The sequence below is a fragment of the Protopterus annectens genome, chromosome 1.part1, assembly GCF_019279795.1.
Source record: "Protopterus annectens isolate FY-2018-M chromosome 1.part1, PAN1.0, whole genome shotgun sequence".
In the NCBI taxonomy this organism is placed as follows: domain Eukaryota; kingdom Metazoa; phylum Chordata; order Ceratodontiformes; family Protopteridae; genus Protopterus; species Protopterus annectens.
In genome coordinates, this window is record NC_056726.1 from 67,741,259 (window position 1) to 67,761,152 (window position 19,894).

Genomic DNA, 19,894 nt, shown 5'->3' on the forward strand with positions numbered 1-19,894 from the left:
TGTCAATAGTCAGGAGTATAGCATAACTATTTCAAGATGTATAAAAAGAAATATCTCATTAAGATTAGTATAGTTTTTGGGGAAAGTGGTTAAAAAAACAGTTTTATCATGATGTAGTTGCACGAAGGCGAGACAATTACAATAGAATGTTTCTCTGAGGCAATTTGCTTAATAGATTTTAGAAGACAGTGGAAAGAGTAGTCAAGGACGATTAGAGACAGCTAGTGAGAAGAGTGAGTTAAGGGCAGAAAGTAGATTAAGGTATGAGAAGTAGGGGATGTTAAGGAGGGAGAGTGCAGTGGCAGGACTAGTGACTTTCAAAGTGCTCTTTGGTGGCTGTCTTAAATTGTTTAGGATGTGTAAGGATCCAGATTTCTAGTGGTAGTCTATTCCAGACAACAGTGGGGTGGTAGCTGTACATGATGCATCCACATTTAGAATTGGGTTTGCAGATTTGTAGTAGGTCTTGGTTAGAGCTTCGGAGAAGTCTGGAGGGAGAATAATGGGAGATGAGAGGGGATAGTGCTGGGCAGTATGAAGGCTAGTATAGGATAGAATGGATGATCTGGAGTTCAGAGATAAGAAGCTGGTGGGGTAATTCAAGCCAGTTTAGGTGTTTAAGAGAGAGACAGTGATGGGATTTGTAGGTCTGTTGGACAGCAAATCTAGCTACCTTTTTGTAGGTAGATTTGAGTTTGGTTATGAGTGCTGAGTTAAGATTTGTGAGAATTTGAGAATTGTAAATTAGACTGGGTAGACGGCAGGTAAGAGAGAGAGTAATCTTGGCTTCAGAGGTAAGGAATTTCTTGTTACGGTAAAGGAGCCCTAGTTTTGAATGTGTCTTTTTGATGCAGTTATTAACATGCAAGTCAAATTTAAGCTGATCGTCAATGGTCACGCCTAAGAGTTTAGTACTGGATTCTACCTGAATGGGAGTGTTATTAAGGGACTGTATGGAGAAGGAGGGTTTAATATCTATGAACTTTGTTGGTAGGAAGAGTAACAGCTTTGTTTTTTTTTAGGGCTAAGGATGAGCTGGTGGTTGGAGAAACATGATTCAACTAAGTTAAAAGATGCCTGAATAGCTGAGAAGAGCTTAGAAGGAAAGTTGGCTGTGGTGATGACTGTAGAGTCATCTGTGTATTGCACTAAAGATGACTGAGGACAGGAGGTATAGAGCTGATTAGTAAAGATATTAAAAAGTAAAGGCCCTAGGATAGATCTTTGAGGTACACCCATTTTGATAGGGAGAAGAGGGGAGAGTGCAGAGTGCTATCTCACTTATTGAGATCTATCAGTAAGGTAGCTGGAGAACCATGTAATAGTATCAGAGGAGAAGTTGAGGTTATGCAGTTTGTGCAGCGGAACAGAGTGTGAGACAGTGTCAAAAGCTTTTGAGCAGTCCAAGAATAGGCAAGAAATAAGTTTATGGTCATCCATTGCTATAGAGACTGTGTTGAGGAAGGATAATGGAGCTGTAGTGGTGCTATGTTTGGGTCTGAAGCAATGTTGAGTGGGTGTAATCAGATTCTCCTGTATTAGATACTGCATAACTTGTTTATGAATACATTTTTTTAGTACTTTATAGAGAGGGGAGAGGATAGCAATAGGTCTAAAGGTGAAGATATCAGAGGAGTTACCTCCTTTGTATATAAGTAGAGTGTAGCATTGTTTCCAGATGGAAGGGACTTTAGAATCAGAGATAGAGAGATAATTAGGATAAATACAGGGAGAGCATGAGAGTCAGCTGCTAGTAGAAGAAAAGGGGAAGGAATATTGTCAGCTGATGCTGAGCATGGTTTTAATTGAGAGAGTGGAGTTTTGATGTAGCTAGTAGGTACAGGTTTGAGGGAAAATGTATTTGAGGAGATTGTGTTAGGAGTAGGTTCAGAAAAGTTGGAGATGTTTGTAGTAGAGGTGTTTGGGTCAGGAATACTGTTAATATACTGACTATTATGTTATTTATTGTTCTGTTCCATATAATATGAATTGAAATGTAATTGTTTTTTTTCCAATGTTCTGACATGCTGTTATTACTAATAGATTGTTTTGTTCATAACTAATTTATACACATTGCTATACCTCTATCACCACAGCATGACAGGGTAGGCCGGTTCCTGCTGATCTGCCTACCCTACCTCAGCTGGCCATGGCACCATGTACCAGCTCATTTGGGACCCAGGCTGGTGGTATCCTCTTCTCTGGCCCTGCACCACCTTTGGGTGGAACCGCCTCAGGGGACAGGGCCCATCCCCCTGGAAGAATATTGTGGAGGTGCTGTAGTCACCCAAGATCAACTACTGGCCATGGTGCACTGGATAGTTCATAGGAGTTATGAATGATGCTTGCACCGGATTGAGGGCAGACTCAACAACCTGGTGGGGCCTGGTGGCCCTGGCACCCAGCCTCCAGCAGAGCCACCTTCAGGGCAGTGAAGGAGCAGTGGTGACTGCCCATGGGTGGGTATGTCAGTCACGCTGCTGCCATCTGGAGGCACATGCTTTTCAGATTCCACAACACCCTCCCCATCCAAGGTGTTTACCCCCCTCATGTGTCACACACTGCCCCTGTCTACTGTCTTGTCTGTCTGCAATTACATCCTCTCCTACCCAACATATCTCTCCTAATGTACCTGCATCCCTTTCCCAACATTCCACTCTTTACTTATAAAAAACAAAAAAAAAAAACAAAAAAAAAAAAAACAAAATGGGCACCTGTCCCACAAAAAATATTGCCCCATACATAGCTCTCCATTTCACACATGTGTCCACTGGACACAACTTAATTTGATCCATTTGGCTTGTCAACACATTTATGTTGTCTTCACCCCTCTCTCTGGGGCTTGAGGGTCCAAATTCATCCACAAAATCTGTCAAACTGCACAGCTGTTGCTGTAGAAGAAATGGAAAGCTATGGTTCTTTCCTACACATTCCAAAGATAGGCATCTGGAGCATTTCTTCCCGGGCCTCCACTGAAAACAGGCTCTGTGGAACCTAGTCGGACTTTCCCGGTCAACAAATGATAAATAAATAAATAAATAAATACACCCTTCCTAGAGATTCCTACCTGATGTTCAGTATGTTTTTCCCCTTCTTGCCCCCATTTTGCCACTGTCCTATCACCTCCTTTTCTTTTTATTTTTTTAGCGTGGGTTTGTGTTGAGTAAACCCACTTAAAAGTGCTTTAATGATCTTATGTGCTTCTCACAGTGGTATACAGATATTCACAATAACCACCCCTCCCAAGTCTAGAAGCCAGGCCTCTGGCAACTACAGCCTATGCACTATACTACTAGGTCACAGAGATCTGGATTAAAACTGATGTTTCTAGCAATACATACTGATTGCCACTGATAGACTGAAAGCAACCTAATGTGAATAATGGGAGGGTACCTGGGACTCTGATGCAAAAATACACCAGTAGACAGCCAAATAACTAGTAATGGCAGTATGTGAGGCCTGGGATAGCAGGGAAATGTTTCCTTTTACCTGCAACATCATTAAACACACCTGCTAATGCATCCATGGCACAGTATATGTTCAACTGGGACCCTAAAGCAGAACAACTGCCTTTGACAGCCATGCACATACTGATGGATGCAGACAACATGTGCCACAGATTGTATGTCTGCACATATGTCTGGAAACTACACCTGCTTTAGTTCTGACTCAGTAGCTCAGTCTGTTAAATGTCTTGCATATCGAATGTTTTGCCACACACAGCCCTGGGTTTGAATGTAGTGTGTTGCATGTCAAGTAATGATTGAGTCTTGCACTTTTAATCCCCATAAGTTACTGCTACTGAATTATCTGCTACCCAGTTTAAAAAGTCAAAGGCTTGCAGGTAGGGACACACTGCACATATTCGTATAGCCTAACTATATGTCATCTACTACTCTGTTATTGGCACTGTTGCATAACAGATATACATTAAGCACATGCCTCGATTGGACTATAAAGTTTACCACTATCCTGGCTCTGCTGTAATGATAGGGCTGACACTGTTGCCACAGTTAGAGGTGCAGCTTGCTGAGCTACAAAGTGTTCACATTGCCCTCTATGCATCCTAGGCTGCAGCTGCAGCCTGGAGCATACACAATTGTATGTTAAGCTAGCTTCTACAGACCTACCAAACCTCACAACCCTCTAGAACTACGGATCCTGCAAAACCATATATAAGGGGGGGGGTCAAAGGTCCAGTGTTAGGTTTGCCCCTACAAAGACATTGAGATGATAGAATAGCAGGTACTGCATTAGCATGCATGTTCTGATGGGTATGACATGCTACACTCACATGTCTCTCTGTCTCTCCTTACTGACCTCAACCCACAATGTTTAACAATGAACTGCAACATGATCACAATGTCATGGTACACTGGCCAAACATATCAGGCATAATTGTGGACAGAGCTCACATACACAGCAGTGGACAGCATTTGCACCTACATTCTGTGATGCTGTAGTCTCCACATCTCACTAATGTCCACCTCAAAGATTAAGAAAGGGGCCTAGACCTACATGAAGGCCTTAAATATTGCAATGTGGTGCCATGCCATTAATTCATGAAAGTGCAACTCAGCTGTTTTGGATGCAATTAGCAGGACTGAGACACAGATTAGTGCACAGGCAATTACCTGGTAATGAGCATTACCTACAAAGGGCAAGCAACTGCCTAAGAGAAACAGGTCTGTATGTTGTTTTGCTCACACAGACAATGGACTTGCAAGCTATTTGCAGAGGAACATTTCCAAAAAGGTTTACCTCACTCTACCAGGCGTGTAATACATGTCCTCATATACTGGGATGCAGACGGGAGGATGGAGGTATGGGGAATAGGGAGTACAACAGTAGGCCTGTCGTACATCAATGGTATTGACATGTTGGTGATACTCTGGTGTCTAACATCTACAGGCATGCCTCTCAACTGTCCCTGGTTTGAGTCAAATCCCAGCTCTACCCCTGTAACACCCACCTACAATGGTCGGCTGTTGTAGGAAAGCTAGTGGAATCTGTGTTAGACATAGTGGCACTAAGTGAGGGTGTACACTCCTGTAACATCAAATGATGTAATGTCATTCACATCCTCTCAGTCTGTCAATGTCACACATAAATAGTTCTGACATTGCAAAGGTTTCCCTCACTGTTCCTCGTGTACTCTGGCTAGGTCACTGTTTTGTTGACAGTAATTCCTCATTAGTTGAGAGCTATGGCTAACATATCTCTCAGCCCTCTACAGCAGGAATTCAGGCCATATATCTCTCAGCCCTCTACAGCAGGAATTCAGGCCATAGCCATAATTAATGGGGCGACACAGGCCCAAATTCAGTGACAGAGAATGTATATTGGCTATAAAAAGTAAGACTATGAATAAACTAACAGATATTACTGTAGCATAAGTGTTTTTTGAGGGGTTTGGCATATGACAGCCATATTCTCTATTGTCTGACAACAACCATCAATGAATGGCCAACCATTTGTCAGACATTCACATGTTTGTGCCAAAAGGACCACATCTATGAGGCACACGTTCACATTTCACAAAAGTCTGTGTAGTGGAGAGGTATGATGCCTACAGGAAACATAAAACCACAGTAGGTTTGCATTGCTGTCTGTCATTGTAGCACAATGGTGTTACTGGACTGTCCCCATATAGTTGTTGTAGTATCACACAGCTATTTGTCCGACAGTGTTTTTATGACATATTAGTGGGACCTTGCCCATAGGGGACAGACCATAGTAGATGAGAGTGATGGGTGTAGAGACATACAGCAGACTCTGTCATGGCAGAGAGGGACATACCCAGTATCTTGTTGATAGCTACACATGTAGTGTGTTGACAGACTGTGGGGTATGATGTGTGAGGTAGGGGTGGATATTGCAGGCCGTATTGGTTTTGCAGGGTCAGTACATAGTGGAGGCCCATGTATCTGGTCCTATAGTGTGTCCCCCTCTTGCTGTCTTTCAGGAACAATGTATCACAGGAGGCATGCACCATTCACAGCTGCATAGAATGCTGTTATCCTGGATGGCCTCAGACCGCATCATTATATTTTGCTATCTAGGGGTCGTCAAAATTGTGACCAGCATGCTGCATTGTGAAGTGACCATGTGAGGGTGGTTAACCAAACTGGCCAATAGGACAAGATCTACGAGGAGCAGGTCCAACATTGGGCCACAGATATGGTCAATGCTGCATGACAAAGGGCAGCTGCTGTGGCCAGGGATCGTGCTGCCACCAGTGGAGGGCCTGGAACAGAACAACCACTCTTAGCCACATAGGAATTCCTGGCAAACCTAGAATCAACTACCAGCTCCCAGGCATCCATCACCTCATACATCCTGCAGGAGGGTGCCACAGCATCCACATCAGAGGATCACCCAAGTAAGCTTACTTTGTTCACCAGTATAATGCTGTATCAGTCATTGTGGCTGGGTCTGCATACCAGTACATGTCTGACAGGTCTATCAGCATTGTGGGGGGGAGGGGTTGTTTTAATGCACAGTTGTGCACACATACTCAGAATTTCAGCAATGTAGGCACTTTCACATTAGTTAGTGTACATGTGGATATATGCACATATTACCTTCTAACACTGCAACATTTGGTATTGTTGACAATACTTCTCCCTCACCTTTTCATAGGTCTGTCAAGCATGGCCAGAGTCTCTGGTCGTGTACTTGTTAAGTGTGACACTGTTGTTTTATGGATTATATATATGCCCTAAGAATGTTAAGGACTACCATTTTGCAGAGGGCACAACTGTTATGCTTAGCCAGAGTAGAATAGTTGTATATTCCATTTCAGAGCAGATAACTACAGTGCATACAATGGGTAATAAAAGCTGTGTAGTTGGACAAACATGAACACGTTTGCAGTTATTGTCGGGGGCTGAATCTATTTCAGAGGTTGACATCCCTCTTCTGCCCCCATTGTCTCCGCACACACTCAGTATGCCCACACATACCCAGTCCCCAGAAGCCACAGATACTGGACAGTCATAAACAAGTATGCAGCCTGCTAAACAGAAGGCAATTAATCCAAGATGCCTGTTCACACACTATAGGGAGATGGTACATACCTGCGGCAGTGATACTACAGCAGGCATATTATTCTCAGGATAGCTGTACTGGGTATTATGTGTAGTTCTTTCACATACACTGTCATATTGCGTACCTCACAGGTGTATTGTACTGACAACATTCACCATATGTAGCTGAAGTGCATGTTATAAAGGGCCTGTCTTGTTTTTGTGTTGTGCATGAGATCAGTGATAAGAAGATATGGGACTGGTAATGCAGCTGTGGTTCCTCATCTGGATATGTCTGTGTAGATTACCATACATAATAGTGCAGGTAATAATGTACTGATTTTGTTGTCCTTCTCACAGGTGAATGGGGGGGGGTTGGAGTCTGTCCCCTTCACATCCTGTCAGTGTCCCATTGGACTCTGATGATGATGGTGGCCATAGTGAGGCACAGGTGGGATTATCGGGGGCTGAATATGTTTCAGAGGTTGACATCCCTCTTCTGCCCCCATTGTCTCCACACACACTCAGTATGCCCACACATACCCAGTCCCCAGAGACCACAGATACTGGACAGTCAGATGGCAGTGACATTGAACAGGATAGTGTGACAAGCATGGCATCAGTGAGTGTAGACACTGGCCGCAGCCAGACAGCTGGTGAGGTCCCACCTAAGCAGATAGTTTGATAGAGGTGCTCAAAGGAGGACTGCTGTCCATCTACCTCCTGTCATAGGTGTCACATCATGGGTCACTCACCACATGTTTCCGGCTGTCATGGGGGCACGTACTGAATGCAACACCAGACAGATGCTCAGGGTTATGGATGCAGTACAGTCTGACCTCCGTGACTGCCTCTACCACATTTGAGATGCCATGGATCATTTCACTGATGTAGTGGACAGACAGTGGGCTGTAAAAGTCTGTCCACCTAAAAGTGGGAACAAATGAAAAACTTCTTTTCAGAAAGCTAACATCTTGGTCAGTAATCTTAAAATCTGAAAAATTGTAAATTATAAAATCATTATCACCTTCTTGTTGACATTTCATTACATTGTTTGTATAATCATTATCACAATGTTCATCAAACTCAAAACAACAATTGTCACAAGTAAAAATGTCAAGGTTTTTCATTTGTTTCCACTTTTAGGTATGAGATTGGGAGATTGCTCATGAATTTGAGATTATATTCTAGGCTTCTTAACTTTAGGCTATTTTTTTGGTAACAACCATCAACCTGGCAATGATACTAACTATTTGAGTTTTAAGAGAAGCAGTGCTTTTATTCTACCATATAATCCAGCAGTAATGGTGTTTGAGCGGCTCTGTGGAACACAGGTAAGAAGATGCTTAGAACATGAAACATTGTCTAATGATAACTGAACTAGTGCAGAACAATTTTATTTGACACAACTTACACACAGTAACCAATATAGGGTTATGAAACGGGACAAGGGTGAGGGGGCTTGTCATTATGACAAACACTGATTATGCATGTAAAATGCAAGTGTTATTAAATGATGCAGTAACCTGTGAAAGGGTGTCCAGATTTGATGTACAAAGGGCCTATACTAAAATTGATTGGCAGTTGTATGAATTTATGTGTGAGGGGATAATTTCTAATGAGGAATTAAAATATCCTTCAGTGGAAAATCCTATTATCCCCTCTATTTTTGGTATTCCCAAAATTCATAACAACGTTAATTTTCCTCCATTTAGGCCCATTGTTGCAGCTAGGGACTCTAAAATTGAACCCCTAGCATCATACATAGACATTACTTGTAAAAATATACTGGACAAAGTACCGCACATTTGTAAGGATTCATGGCATTGTCTTGACTGTCTGTATTAGAAAAATTAATGTTAATCTTGTTGATGAGTTTTGGTTTGTGACAATTAACGTCATTAATTTATTTTCGGTGATCCTCTACCATACTGGTTTAGAATTTTTCAACAGTAGTCTGGCCAAGTATAGTGATTTACATCAGGTTAAAAGAAGTCTGCTAGTGGATTTGGTGGATATAGTTTTATTTAATAATTTTATTCTGTTTGATGGTGAATATTATAAGCAGACAAATAGGGTTGCGATGGGTGCCAGGTGTGCTCCTATTTACGCCAAGTGTTGGCAGGATGGAAACAGCAATATGTGTTCATTTCAGTTTGCATGTCAAAAATTATGACATATTTATGTTATTTGGATGACATACTGATTTTGTGGAAGGGATCCAAGTACGACCTGGAAGAGTTTATTGGTTATCTGAATGATACGACTGCTTTTCTTAAGTTTACAAGTCACATTGATAAGATATAAAACAGAATTTTTGGACATTCTTTTGTATAAAGAAAATGGTCAAATTCACTCAAATATTTATCGTAAAAAACATACAGCAACTCTCTTTTACTTTATGAGAGTTGTCACCCCCATTTCCAAAAGAAAATATGGCTAATGGGCAGATGATTCGAGTGGCTAGACTGATAAGCCAGGAAGATTATTTTAAGGTTAAACTATCAAAGCTTATTGATATGTTTAAAAATAGAGGATATCCTATGGATTTGTTGACCAAGATTAGTAATGAAATTGAGAAAAGAAGGTTTAATGACTTCAGGCCCATTCTTTTGGATGATAGTAGAAATTATTCTACTTTAAATGGTAATGACAAAAACAATCTAAGTCAGAACAACTCCACTGGAATGGTGATGGAGTTCAATCCCTCAGGAACAAAAGTTAAGAACATTATTCAAACAACATGGGATAGTGTACTTACTCAGTATTTAAAAGACACACTAGGTCCCAGTCCAAGGTTTATTAACAGCAGGGGCTTGAACTTAAAAGATCTGTTAGAAAGAGGTTTAGTGACCACCATTCAGAATATTTCATGGATGGGAAAATGTGGTACTTGTAGTGTGTGCAAATTCATTAACGACAGACCCTATGCGCAAATTCATAGTTATAAAAGAACATTAAAATGCCCAGGGTACTGTAATTGCAACACTAGCATGGTGGTGTATGTTGCCACATGCCTGTCACGTATACAAGTTTAATAATCAAAATATTGGGCTTTTTTCTTTCAGTTTCAAAGCCTGCTATTATTACAGTCTCAGTGTATGAATTTTTTAATATGTTAATAGAGAATTGCAAATGCACCTTAGTTAGTTAGCTGTGATCTGTACCTTTAAGGAGCTAAAGGGAGAACAAGGGGCGTGGTTAAGTGTTTCAATGCTGGTATTTAAACTCACTTGTAATGGTGTGAATGTTTTGCTTGTCTGAAGAAGTTAGTGCAAGGTACTAACGAAAAACTTTTATAGTGGCTTAAAATTTGTTGTTTTTCATGTTTTTTACGTTTGGACTGGCCTGAGTCGAGTTCTTAGCTTTTGAATTAGCGGTGATTTTCGCTAGTTTGTTTTTCCAGTCTTGAAATTTTATTTCTTTGGTGTTTTTATGTCCACTGCTTCATCGCCAGCAGGGACTATACCAGAGCCAGGAGATTTAACTATTTTAATCAACCTTCTCACTGAGAAAGTGGAAAAGTTAACGCAACGTGTGGAATATCTTTCGCAGAGTACTTCATTATTAAATGGACTTAATACTTCACAAACACGTTCCTTGCGGATGCCTTTAACTGGATCTTTGGGTTTGACATCATCTAATGGAATTATTAATGAATCGGAGGTTCTACCTAACCTTACAACTCATTTGTTGACGCAAGAATGAGAAGGGAATATGAAGAATTTAGTAAGTGGCTGTATGAGCCCCCCAGGCGCACTTGGTTTAGCACAACAACAGAACAACATCTCGGATGGCCAAAAGGGAAGGTATGTGAATTTTAATTTAAATGAATGGCTTAATAGGTCGTTCCGTTTTGGATTTGAAAACGACCGAGCTAGTAATGAAGTTATTGAACACGAGAATGTGAGTCTGCCTACTAAATTACATGTATTTGATCAAAAACTACTTAAAAGTAGAAAATTACAACTTGAGGTGGCATATTTCAATGAATGTAGGCAAGCACACATAGTCCCTAAAGGCCTCCGATCCTGGCAATACCCACCAGGGCTAGAGGAAGGTTCTAAATTCCACCAGGATTTGATAGCCCTGTTTGATAGACATGGGAATGAGTTGTTAAACCTAATTAGAGTACATTATCAAGAGACTATTAATGAGTTGAATAAGGAATTATCCATTTTAGATGAAGAGATAAAAACCTGATGTTTCTTTCCCAAGGTATAGATTTGAATATGAAAGGTCATATACTAGTATTGACCACTATATAACAAAGATTACCTCAACTAAAGTGAAAAAAATTACAAAGAGACATTAAGGCTTATAAGGATGGTGTAGCATATCCAAAACCCCCTAAGTCTCAGGGTAATGTTTTGAAAATTAACCCTAATCTACCGAAACATCCAGTGAGGCCCTGTGGAGAGGGTGATATAACATCAGTTATGGAGCAGAACAAGGGGGCCAATCAAGAGAGACTGAGTCTAGAAGGAGTGGATAGAGCAGGGGAGCAGGGAGATAATATTGATAATCCAAGTCAATATGATACAGGGTTGGTCGGGGTAAATTTTCAAACACAAGCCTTGCCTCCTCAACAAACATCGAGCAGAATGACGAGAAACAAATACAAATTGAGGAAGAACTGATGGAAGATGTTAGATTTCCTAATACCCGATCAAATAAACCATTTGAAGTTATATATAATACAGGGAAGGACTTCAAAATATATAATTATTCAAATTTTGTTTTCTCCCAACTCCTTGTTGACATTTTAGCCAAGTGCTTAACTTGTCTAGACGTGCTAGTGTTGATAAGTCAATTTTAGACCTCAAACTCTTTGTGAGAAAGTTGAACTTGGCCCGTTTATTGGGAGAGTCGGTCCAACCAAGGCCTATGTATCACATTTCAAGTACATATAATCCACCTTTGGCACCTTGCTTGGAAGTGTTTGAACACATGTGTGATGTGGACATTAGGAATTTGCTTAAGTGTAAAAGCCAAACCCACTTCAACATTTCCAAGATTGAATTGGACTGATTGGAAGCTCTCAGTTCTTCTTCTATCAGAATAATGAAACCTGACAAAGGAGGTGGATTAGTAGCTATGGAACAGGATGAATATACAGATAGACTTTTAGCGATGCTTTCTACAGAGACCTATAGAGAAGTATCTAAGAATGAATTGAATATTAGTATGAACCGTGTGCGGTCATACTTTGAAGACATGTTCATAAGTGGGTCTCTGGATATGGATATTTACAATTTTATTTCAGTACCTTCACCCCACATTCCAGCATTATTTGGGAATCCTAAGATTCATAAAAGTATTGGTGATCCCCCTATGCACCAATTAGTGAACACGAGGGGTAGTATTATCTATGCAACAGCGAAGGTAGTAGACACCATCCTCAAACAATATGCATCGAAGGTACCACACATAGCCAGAGATTCTTGGTCCTTTTTGGAAAAAGTTAGACTAGCTACCTTTGAAGGAAATGCCTATTTTCTGACCATTGACGTCATTGATTTATATTCTTCAATTCCCCATGAGTTAGCACTTGAATGGATTCAATTGGAGATGATTTATTACCAAGCTCCACCCAAAGAGATATCTATGGTTAGTGACTTGTTGAATATTATTTTGACATGTAACTATTTCACATTCAACAACAGACAGTTCCATCAGTTGATTGGTGTTCCTATGGGGTCTCCGTGTGGCGCCAGTGTAGCTCATGACTCATTGGGAAAGAACGTTTGCTTTTCCCAATAATATTATTCAAGAGAAAGTCGTTCTGTATATAAGATTCTTGGACGACATTTTTATCTTGTTTAATGGCTCACTGGAAGAAGCCCAAGACCTAGTGATCGACTTCAATAATTCGTCTAACTTTTTGAAATTTACTTGTACAATAGACATGGAGAAGATATCCTATTTGGATGTGGAACTTTACAAAGACAGAAGTCTAGGTCAGTTTGGAGCCAGAATCCATCGGAAATCAACTTTCTCTAATTCTTATCTACATTATGATAGTGACCATCCGTTTCATCAGAAAAAGGCTATAGTCAAAGGGCAACTTGTAAGAGCAGCTAGGATGGTGTCAAGGGATAGCGAATTTTTGGAAGAGTGTGATTTCATAGCCAGTTAATTTCTGGATCGAGGTTATCCAGAAACCTTGATTGATGAGTTGTGTCTTGAAGTTAAGACCAAGAGAGCTAATGGCTATTTTTCTTCTATCTTGAGTCATGTTGTTTCTGAATTGAGTCATTCACCATCACCTGTATGCCCTGATTTCCAGGGAAACATGTCCAGGTCCAATTTTATTTTAATTTTTATTACAGATGCTAATGACATAGTTACTATAATTAAGAGGAACTGGCGATTACTATCCCCTGAGTTACTTGAAGGTCCAATTTTTGATAAAGCCCCATTGATAACATACAGAAGGGGCCCTAACATCAAAGATATTCTGGAATCTACACGAAATTTAGTAACACCAAGATCAGGGATGTATAAATGTAATATGTGCAAGTATTGCAGATTTGTCCAGGCAGGTACAGCCTTTACAGTTAAGAACAGGAAATTCCTCATCAGGGGACGTTTCACTTGTTCCAGTATCCAAGTGGTATACCTTGCTCAATGTTCATCATGTCCCAGTTTTTACATTGGTAAGACTGAGAGGAAACTCCAGGAAAGAATGTACGGGCATTTGTATGCCATAAGAAGAATGAAAATGGACAATGCTTTGGCTATGCACATCCAGAACAACCCAAACCATGAGTTTACATTTATGGTTATAGATCAACTGTATAATACTAATTCTTATGGACCTGAGACATATAGATTAGAATGTAAAGAGCTTCTTTGACAATTAAGATTGGAAGCATATCGCCCCCCCCCTGGTCTTAACAGCGTTATTCATTAGTTGTTTTTTAAAACTTAAAAGTTTGAAGAGGTGACGAGCTGTTTATTCTCACAATTTTTTTAAAATGAAAGTAAAAAATGAAAAATGAGAGTCGACAAATTAATGGTTTTATAACTCTTTATTAGTCGACAGTGGTGGAGGGTTAATAGTCATTAGTCATTGTTATGATTATACATCATGGTTATTATTTTACAATATATATTATTGATTTATATGTTATTATTTAGTAATTTTAGGTCTATATATGCGAACTTTTAGACCTGTTTTATTTAATGACAGTATCAAACCTATACCGAGTAGCCTAAATTTATGTTATATTATATGTTACATGTCATATTTTATATTTTTATATTTTTATATTTTATTATTTTTATTATTCAGCGAGATATGATTAATATTATTTTTCTTGTGTAGCTGTTCTAGTTATTTAGATGCTTAGGACAGTATGAATTAATTTCATTATATTTATTATATTCATTATATTAGTTATTTTATTTGAAAGCAGGCAAGATACAATGTATGCATAGGTAATGTTTAATTAGGAAGTGTCGCGCTTCCATTATTAGTATTTATGCTATAGGTTGAACACTGTCATTATTTTTATGTTATTTTATATATTTAACACATTTATCTGCTTTATACAAGTTTAATAATCAAAATATTGGGCTTTTTTCTCAGTTTCAAAGCCTGCTATTATTACAGTCTTGGTGTATGAATTTTTTATTATGTTAATAGAGAATTGCAAATGCACCTTAGTTAGTTAGCTGTGATCTGTACCTTTAAGGAGCTAAAGGGAGAGCAAGGGGTGTGGTTAAGTGTTTCAATGCTTGTATTTAAACTCACTTGTAATGGTGTGAATGTTTTGCTTGTCTGAAGAAGTTAGTGCAAGGTACTAACGAAAAGCTTTTATAGTGGCTTAATAAAATATGTTGTTTTTCATGTTTTTTACGTCTGGACTGGCCTGAGTCGAGTTCTTGGCTTTTGAATTAGCGGTGGTTTTTGCTAGTTTGTTTTTCAAGTCTTGACAGTAAGAACTGCGTTTAATTATAAAATATTTTTATTTTTTTGTCATTGACAGGTTGCCTAAGAAAGACCTTGAAGGGGATATTAAAACCTTATTTGAAGTAAGAGAATGTTTTTGGCAGTTATACCTGGATGCAATTATGGCATCTGGCATTAATGACAACATCTCTATAGCTTGTGTTTTGAAGTATAAATCCCAGTTCATATAATATTCAATTTAATTTGGTCAGTAACTATTTAATGGTCATACTGTTTTCTTAATAATGGTTCACATATATATTTAATTACACAACTTTTTATTCTTATGTAGTTTTATAATGTTATAATGTTTTAGTGGAGGATTTGTTATGTTAGATTAATGGCAGTATTTTTTATGTAGCACTTGCTAGGTTCAAGAGTGTAAAGGTGCTAAAGGGTTAATTATTTCTGTTGAAACTTTTTAATGATGTGATTAAGTGGTCTTAGTTGTTATAAAAGTGTTAATTTGTTTGCATTAGACTGATTCTGAGGAAGCCCAATTGTGGGTGAAAGCGCTTAGTCATTGTGATTTTTTTCTGTGAATTAAAACTGTTGTTCCTCTCATGTCACAGATCTGTTTGGTTTTACATGCAAATATGTGTCTGATGCACATTGTGACTACTTTCAATGTACTTGTGTAGTACAGTATTGCTATGTCATGGCAGGTATTGTGGGCCACAACAAGTACTGTGCGCTGGCATGTGTCTTGACTACACAACAAACCTTTTGTGTATCTTAGCTGCATGATGTTACACTTTTGGTAGTGTGACAGAATGACAAGTGTATCATGGACCTGTATATGTGTCTGTTCCAGAGATTTAAGTGGTTATTCTATGGGCACATGGCAGCAGTACAGCGGCAGAGAATGGCATGACAGCACAGCAGAAATATGACATCAGCAAGGTACAGTAGTATTCGTGCATGGTTCCCTTGGTGCATATGTGTAGAAGGCCATGTCTGGGACAATGGGGGAAGCCATCATAATTATGAATTCATACTTCATGAGAAGATTTGCTACCTTTAATAATGTCACCTGCGTTTTCTGAACGTACAAACCTAGATGGTGGCAGACAGCAGTTATGCCTATGTAGATGAGGGAACATAGGACCAGGAGCTTGTCACAGGGCTGTAAAATGCATAGCCATTGTAAAGAAAAAGCCTATATGGGCATGTCTGCAATGATATAAGGGGATACATTTGCACCTCCACACACAGATTTGGCTGGTGCTAGACTAGAACCTCTATCTATGTGCTATTACACAGTATAGCTCACAGTGCTTACTGTATGCACCACAGAGCTGACCTGCTATTTGGATGTCAGCTAGTACTCTTAAGATGGATGACAAGTTGTTGAAAACAGGGTATGAAATTGTGCGATTTTGTGCTGGTAATCTATGACTATTGACTTGCAAATCATATGTACAAGCACAACTACAATGGAAACAGAATGCACCTTTGTATATTTTAATGAAAACTACTTCAGAAGTATCTCGAGAATTCTGGGACATGGAGCATTCAATTCCACCACTCATCTGTTGAAGAGGGCAATGAATTCCCATTGTCCATCTCATCCTAAATGTGTGAATGTGTGTGTGTGTGTGTGTGTATGTGTGTGTGTGTGTGTGTGTGTGTGTGTGTGTGTGTGTGTGTGTGTAAATAAATTCAAGTTTGATATCCCATGCTAAATATTACTTAAAATATCTGTTGCAGATATTCAGTTTACTTTGTTGTACAACTTACCTAAAAGCTTTTAAAATTGCTGCCTTACTAAACTCAGTGGAATGATTATCATATCTGCTTTACAGCAAGGAAACAAAAAAATATATTAATAACAATGCACCATCAATGAAAACCAGTTTGTAACTCTAAGTAAACAAATGCAAAAATTATTACTGAAATGTTAATGAGAAAAAGTGTAGAGTCATTTGAGAACAACACCTAGTATTATTATAACTCTGGAGAATTTATAAGATGTGAATATAATTCTGTTTGGTTCAGTCAAAAGGGACTGACTTTTTAGCTTAGAAACATATTAGACATTAGTACTAAAAATCTGAGTATATGATACCTCTATAGCCTGTCTGTCCCTATGTAAATAACATGATGTCTTTTCTCCTTCAGCATTGTAAGAAATGTGCACACAATTTATTATACCTCACACATGAGAAGAAGTAGTGCCTATTGCTCTCTCTCTCTCTATATATATATATAATATATATACATATATATATATATATATATATATATATATATATATATATATATATATATATATATATAGTATGTATGTGTGTGATATGCATATATATATATATATATATATATATATATATATATATATATATATATATATATATATTTTTTTTTTTTTGATTCAAATAAGAAAGTAGCAAACCTGTCAAAGAATTAATATTTTAGTATAATTAGTCATCTCACGTCTTCAAATACATGCATGTTGCAGAAATGTTTCATTTTTTTATCATAGTCTAAAGAATCTGTACTGTAAACTGCAGGGTTAATCCCCACATCTGTTTACATTACAGATTACTGACTATTCTTCCTTCAGGAAGATGTGAATTTCTCTCAAGGTCAGAGGATTCACACACTGTACTTCTGCTAGGAGCATTACGCATACTTTAACTTCATACTGAGACCAGAATAAAGTAATGAAAGATTACTTGTGGCCTGGAGATTACCTTTCTAATGGGTGTCTAATGACAGATAACATGACTGGAGACCATGCCACTCTTTCCATTATTAAGTTATTTCCACAGTCTGATTAGCTAAGTGCTCCCCTCTGAGGCAAGAAATGCTCATAAAAAAGGATTACAAGACACTCTGAGTCAGAAGTTATCTCCTAATTTATTTCTAAATGAATATCAGTAGGACACCAACATAGCAACTGTAGACTAAAAATTAAATCGGAATGTATGTATCCCTATGAGGCTCCCTTTGATCTTTAGTAATAAGAAATGGCACAATATGACAAAAGCTTTTAAAGGAGTTGTGGAAATTTCCATGGAAAACTGTACTTGTCTTTATTCAAACAGAAGCCTTGCAGAAGGGTTTGTGGTTTTCTTCCAGCGTAAACAAAGCCTAGGTATCATTAAGATATGTTTCCTGGAAAAAGTAATATATTTTATCTGTTCAAGATTTAAATTTCTTTTATTATAAAGAAATCCCACCCTTGAGAAAGCCTCTTTCAAAATTATATATGACATCTAAAACTGCAAAGTGATTTGTTTCCTTTTTTCAAATTATACTGACGTTTCATGTGGCATTACCTAATCAGTATTTAGCTCTCCCTCCTTTGCAGTGAGTCGCTTAATCCTTATCCCTATATGTTACTGCAAACTAACAAAAATAGATGATAAATTGCAGTAATTTACAAAAGCTGTATTCCATTCAGTTGTATGATTTTTAAGCATGCATTTTAATTCGCTTTTGCTTAATAACCATGTAACATACAGATGTACTTAACACCAATATTCGTTATTATGCACACTGAATGATTTATAATTTCCTTTACATTTATTTATTTATTTATTTATTTATTTATTTATTTATTATTTTATTTTACATTTGTTGACCTGGAGTTTTCCCTTTTTCAGCGGAGGCCTGGGAACAAAAGCTCCAAAGATATACAATGCAATAAAATAGCAATACAGATACATTTCAATAAAAATACCAGTAGGGATTTTTGGTAGTTAAAATACGTAAGCTACATGCATGTATATTGTTGACAGATAAAACAGTACTATAAACAAAAAGGAGAATGTTAAGAAAGTAGAATAAGTTGGATGTTTTGGTTTAAAAAGAGAGTTGAGTGAATATAAGGTTTTGTATACAGAGTAGCAGAAACTTAAAAGGTTACATAAGAATTTCGGGGAGCAGAGTATAGAAGAAACTTTGGGGGTTAAATAGGAAGCATAGGATGAAGTAGTTAATGATAAGTTTTAGTAAGTTAGTTTGACTGCACTATAAAGGTAGGTAATAATCAAGGAGGGTGAGTAGACATTTAGAGAATGAAGTTACACAGGAGACTACTTTGCTATCTTGTCCTGCACTCCACCCTCTGCAGACTCACAATTATATGATTAACAACATGTGAATAATGACTTGTGTAACCAATGGACTCATGTTTTCTTTTTCATATAGCATAAGCTCACCAACAATAGGCAGCCACTGAGTTTATTACTGTTTCAGTAATGCTACACTATCTCAAAAGCCCCAGCTATCGTGCCTCCTACCAGCCATTATGGCAATTAAGTTATCCATCAAACACCTTTTCTGTGGAAAAAGTACTCCCTTACATAGAGATTATTTGTTTTTCTTCTATCTGCTGGTCCTACAACCACTATCTTCTCCTCTACCTACTTTATAAGATAAAACTGTCATACTTACCACTCTGTAATTTACAGACCAACATCATATCCATTTTATGACTTATCTTTTGCTTAAAAAGCAGTCTTGAGTTCCCTTACATTTTATCCACATTATACCTTTCTCTTCTCTCCTCTCCTCTCCTCTTCTCTTCCCTTCCTTAGATGCTTCCTTCTGTATTTATTCCAAACTGTGACATTCCTTTAACCTTAAAGATATCCAGAACTGAATGCACTACTTAATTTCTAGTTTGGCCTGATTCTACAACCTTTCCAAATATATACTGAAAGATTTAACTTACCTTTGTTACTTCCCTTTCAGCTTTACATTAATAATAACTCTCATGTTCTTCCCATCACCTCATGTTTTTAGCTTGACTTCCCAGTTTCATATTCCACTACACAGGGTGCCCTTCCCTAGCTGTAGCACTTTACATATCTTATATGTATTATCCCGTCATACAAATTTCTTCATGCTTGTTTCCCCATTTCCTACATCCCAACACTACTGCCATTTTAAAACTGAT